This window comes from Dasypus novemcinctus, chromosome X, assembly GCF_030445035.2.
Source record: "Dasypus novemcinctus isolate mDasNov1 chromosome X, mDasNov1.1.hap2, whole genome shotgun sequence".
In the NCBI taxonomy this organism is placed as follows: domain Eukaryota; kingdom Metazoa; phylum Chordata; class Mammalia; order Cingulata; family Dasypodidae; genus Dasypus; species Dasypus novemcinctus.
In genome coordinates this window covers 127,617,460-127,623,576 of record NC_080704.1, presented here as the reverse complement: position 1 = coordinate 127,623,576, position 6,117 = coordinate 127,617,460, and positions in this window count along the sequence as shown.

Genomic DNA, 6,117 nt, shown 5'->3' with positions numbered 1-6,117 from the left:
TCCACCCCCCACTCCCCCCACAGCAACACTCTCTCCCATCATCATGACACATCCATTGCAACTGGTAAGTACATCTCTGGGCATCACTGCACCCCATAGTCAATGGTCCACATCATAGCCCACACTCTCCCACGTTCCATCCAGTGGGCCCTGGGGGAATCTACAATGTCCTGTAGTTGTCCGTGAAGCACCACCCAGGACAATTCCAAGTCCCGAAAACACCTCCACATCTCATCTCTTCCTCCCATTCCCCATACCCAGCAGCCACCAGGCCACCCTTCCCACACCAATGCCACATTTTCTCTGTGGATATTGGATTGGTTGTGTCCATTGCACATCTATGTCAAGTGGGGGCTTAGATTCCACGTGGATACTGGATGCAATCCTCCTGCTTTCAGTTGTAGGCACTCTAGGCTCCATGGTGTGGTGGTTGACCTTCTTCAACTCGATGTTAGCTGAGTGGGGTAAGTCCAATAAATCAAAGTGTAGGAGCTGAAGTCTGTTGAGGCTCAGAGCCTGGCTATCATATTGTCAGTCCAGAGATTCAAATCCCCTAAATATATCTTAAACCCCAACACCAACTACAATTCCAGTAAAGTAGCATGAAAGGCTTGTGAAAAGAGATCCCATCTGAGTCCAGTTCCATCATGCAGAAACACCAGCTCCAAAGAAGGGCCATCTGACATGGCAGTGAACCCCATCTGCCAAGACCATAGAACCCGTGGGTCTCTTTAGCCCTCAAAAGAACCAATACCTGGGGTTGTATCTACTTCATCTGTCTCTGAGACTCTGCTCAGGTGTGCATAAGGGCAATCCTTCTGAAAATCTCCAGACTTTTTTTTAGAGACTCATAGCCATGTAAACTCATTTCTCCTTTCCATTTCCCCCTTACATTAGGTCAAACAGCATTTTAAAGTCATGTTATTATACATCCTCGCATAATCTTGTGGAACACTTCCATTGCCCCACAGTTACACTGATTTCATCTATTCAATACCTCTTTCCCCCTCTCCTCATGGCCCACAGTGACAATCAATCTTCATTCCTTGAACGGCCATGTTCAGAGATACTTGCAACAATGTTGAGGGCTTGACATGCTTGAATGCTCTAATGCATTGGGAGACACCATTTCTCTTGGGAGATACAATTCCCTCTATTTGAGAACATAAGTCCTCTCCAGGATGTGGGTATACCTTCAATCTCATTATATGGGTCTCCATTCAATGATATAACCCACTATGACAAAATGAGCACTCACACACTCCCTAGAAGCCTGTCTGTGTCAGATTCTCCCCTTTAAGCATCTGAGACAAGTAAGCGTCCTTATTATATTTTTGAAAAAGTTTTCTCAACATTATATTCTCAACCAAATACCTGACAGTTTCCTATGTTCATATTTTCCCCCATCCTCCACCCAATTTTTGGGGCAATATTACCCATCCTCCCATCCCTAGCCCCCCTCAAGCCTGCAAAGCCCCACCAAAATGTACCCCTATGCCCCCAATTTAACACTTCCTTGTCCAAATACTTACCTCCAGCTTATCATAGATTTCACCCATGTAGGTGTCAGCTTGCATCCTTCCTTTAAGCCTATCATCTGGTCTCTAGCTCTCTGAGGCAGCTTGGTTTACTTATATTTTATCACTGAGGTCATGTCCTTCAATGCCTCAGTTGCTTCACTCAACATAAGATTCTCAAGATTCATCCATGTTATCACATGTGTCTGTAGTGTATTCGTTCTTAAAGCTGAATAGTATTCCATTGAATGTATATACCACATTTTATTTATCCATTCATCTGTTGATGGGCATTTGGGGTGATTCCACTTTTAGCAATAGTGAACAATGCTGCTATGAACATTGGTGTGCATATATCGGTTTGTGTCCTTGTTTTCAGTTCTACTGGGTATATACCCAGCAGTGGAATTGCTGGGTCATATGGCAAATGTATAGCTAGTTTTTTGAGAAATTGCCAAACTGTCCTCCAGAATGGCTGGATCCTTCTGCATTCCCACCATCAGTGGATGAGTGCCATTGGTCCACATCCTCTCCAGCACTTGTAGTCTTTTGTTTTTTTGATAGCTGCCAATCTTACGGGAGTAAGATGGTATCTCGTAGTTTTGATTTTCATTTCCCTAATAGCTAGAGATTTGGAACATTTTTTCCTGTAGTTTTTAGCCATTTGTATTTCTTCTTTGGAGAAGTGTCTGTTTAAATATTTTTCCCATTTTTTAAATGGGTTGTTTGTCTTTTTATTTTCAAGACTTAGTCATTCTTTATATATGCAGGATATAAGTCTCCTATCATATATATGGTTACCAAACATTTTCTCCCATTGTGTAGGCTCTCTTTTCACTTTCTTGACAAACTCCTTTGAGGTGCAGTAGGGTTTAATTTTGAGGAAGTCCCACTTATTTATTTGTTCTTTTGCTGCTCATGCTTTGGGTGTGAAGTTCATGAAGCCATTTCCTATTACATGATCTGTAGATGCTTCCCTACATTGTTTTCCAAGGTCTTCATGGTCTTGGCTCTTACATTTAGGTCTTGGATCCATCTTGAGTTTATTTTTGTATAAGGTGTGAGACAGTAATCCTCTTTCCTTCTTTTGCATATTTATACCAATTCTTAGACACCATTTGTTGAAGAGGCCATTCTCTCCCAGTTGTGTGGGCTTGGTGGCCTTGTCCAATATCAGATGACTATATATATGAGGATCTATATCAGAACTCTCAATTTGGTTTCATTGGTCAGTGTGTCTATCTTTGTGCCAATACCATGCCGTTTTCACTACTGTAGCTTTGTAGTATGTTTTGATGTCAGGTAGTGTAATTCCTACAATTTCATTTTTCTTTTTCAATATGTCTTTGGCTATTCAGGGCCTCCTTCCTTTCCAAATAAATTTCATAGTTAGTTTCTCTAGTTCATTAAAGAATGCTGTGTTGGTTTTTATTGGGATTGCATTGAATCTGTAGATCAGTTTTGATCAGATAGACATCTTAGTAATATTTAGTCTTCCTATCCATGAACAGGGAATATTCTTCCATTTGTTCAGGTCTTCTTTGATTTCCTTGAACAGTTTTGAGTAGTTTTCTGTGTATAATTCTTTTACATCTTTAGTTGAATTAATTCCTAGGTATTTGATTTTTTCATTTACTATTGTAAATGGTATTTGCTTCTTGAGTTCCTCCTCAGATTGCTCATCATCAGTGTACAGAAAAGCTACTGATTTTTATACATTGATCTTTTACTCTGTGAAATTACTGAATTCATTTATAAGTTCTAGAAACTTTGTTGTAGACTTCTCAGGGCTTTCTATGTATAGGATCATGTAATCTGCAAATTGTGAAATTTTGACTTCTTCCTTTCCAATTTGGATGCCTTTTTTGTCTGGTTCTTGCCACAGTGCTCAAGCAAGTACTTCTAAGACTATGTTAAACTGGAGGGGTGATAGTGGGAATCTTTGCCTTGTTCCTGATCTTAGAGGGAAAGATTTTAGAATTTCACCATTGTAAATGATGTTAGCTGTGGGTTTTTCATATATACCCTTTATTATGTTCATAAAGTTTCCTTCTATTGCTATCTTTTGCAGTGTTTTTATCAAGAAAGTGTGCTCTTTTTTGTCGAATATTTTTTCTGCATCTATAGATATGATCATGTGATTTTTTTTCCTTCAATCTGTTTATGTGGTGTATTACATTAATTGATTTTCTTATGTTGAACCATCCTTGCATACCAGGAATGAATCCCACGTGGTCGTTGTGTATAATTTGTTTAACGTGTCATTGAATATGATTACGAAGTATTTTGTTGAGGATTTTAGCTTTTAGTTTCATTAGAGAAATTGGTCTGTAATTTTTCTTTCTTGTGGTGTCTTTGTTTGGCTTTGGTATTAGGGTAACTTTGGCATCATAAAGTGAACTAGGCAATGTTCCTTCTATTTCAATTTTTTGGAAGATTTTAAGCAAAATTGATGTTATTTCTTTTTGGAATGTTTGGTAGAATTCACCTGTGATGCCACCTGGCCCAGGGCTCTTTTTAGGTGGGAGGTTTTTTTTTTTGTCTTTATTTATTTTTAAAATATTACATTGAAAAATATGAGGTTCCCATATACCAACACCCCCCTCACCCCACTCTTCCTCCCATAACAACAACCTCCTCCATCATCATGAGACATTCATTGCATTTGGTGAATACATCTCTGAGCACCTCTGCATCCATGGTCAGTGGTGCACATAATAGCCCACACTCTACCACGTTCCACTCAGTGGGCCATGGGAGGACATACAATGTCCAGCAACTGTCCCTACAGCATCACCCAGGACAACTCCAAGTCCTGAAAATGCTTCCACATCTCATCTCTTCCTCCCATTCCCTACCTCCAGTAACCACCATGGCCACTTTCCCCACATGAATGCCACATTTTCTTCGATTACTAATCACAATAGTTCATGAATAGAATATCAGTAAGTTCACTCTAATCCATACTCTATTCCTCCATCCTGTGGACCTTAGAAGGTTTGTGTCCACTCCACATCTATATCAAGAGAGGGCTTAGATTCCAGATGGATGCTGGATGCAATTCTCCTACTTTCACTTGCAGGCAGTCTTGGTTCCCTGGTGTGGTAGTTGATCTTCTTCACCTCCATGTTAGATGAGTGGAGTAAGTGCAATAAACCAGAGGTAGGAGTTGCAAGTCTGTTGAGGCTCAGGGCCTGGCTATCACATGGCCAGTCCAGAGATTCAGGTCTCCTGGGTATACATTAAAAGCCAGCACCAACTACAGTTCCAGTAAAAGTAAAAGGAGAGACTTGTGGAAAAAGATCACATCTAAGTCCATCTCCATCCCACAAAAATACAAACTCCAAAGTAGGGCCAAATGACATGGCACTGAACTCCATCTGCCATGACCATAGAACCTGTGGGTCTCTGAGCCCTCAGAAGAACCAATACCTGGGGTTGCATCTACTTTATCTGTCTTTGGGATTCTGCTCAGGTGTGCATAAGGACAACCCCTCTGATAACCTCCTGGCTCTTTTTGGAGATGCATAGACATATAAATTCATTTGTCCTTTCCATTTCCCCCTTGATTCAGGTCAAAAAGCATTTTTAACTCCTGGTATTCTATGGAGAGTGAAATATTCTGCTGGTCCGAGGTGACCCTTTTATTGAAGGTCATTTTCTAGTTACATCATCAGCTGGTACTTGGTAGTAATCCTCAGCACCAGGGAGGCTCATCCCCGGGAGTCATGTCCCACACTGGGGGGAAGGCAATGCATTTACATGCTGAATTTGGCTTTGAGACTGGCCACATTTGAGCAACATGGAGGCTCTCAGGAGGTAACTCTTAGGCACCCTGCAGCTCTAGGCCTTGTTCTTATTTGAGGCACACAGCATCACAAGAATAGTCATTATTTTTTTTTTTTTTTTTTTTTTTTTTTTTTTTTTTTTTTTTTTTTTAATTTTTTATTGACTTTGTAATAATATTACATTAAAAATATATATGTGAGGTCCCATTCAACCCCACCCCCCCACCCCCCCTCTCCCCCCCCCCAACAACACTCGTTCCCATCATCATGACACATCCATTGGATTTGGTAAGTACATCTTTGGGCACCTCTGCACCTCATATACATTGGTTCACATCATGGCCCATACTCTCCTCTATTCCATCATGTAGGCCCTGTGAGGATTTGCAATGTCCGGTGATTACCTCTGAAGCACCATCCAGGGCAGCTCCATGTCCCGAAGACGCCTCCACCTCTCATCTCTTCCTGCCTTTCCCCATACCCTTTGTCCATTATGTCCACTTTTCCCAATCCAATGCCACCTCTTCTATGTGGACACTGGATTGGTTGTGTCCATTGCACCTTTATGTCAAGAGGAGGCTCAGATTCCACCTGGATGCTGGATGCAATCCTCCCATTTTCAGTTGTAATCACTCTAGGCTCCATGGTGTGGTGGTTGTCCTTCTTCACCTCCATCTTAGCTGAGTGTGGTAAGTCCAATAAATCAGATTGTAGGTGCTGGAGTCTGTTGAGGCTCAGGATCTGGCTATCACATTGTCAGTCCAGAGAAGAATAGTCATTATTATCAAGGGCTCATTGTTGGACCATTCTTC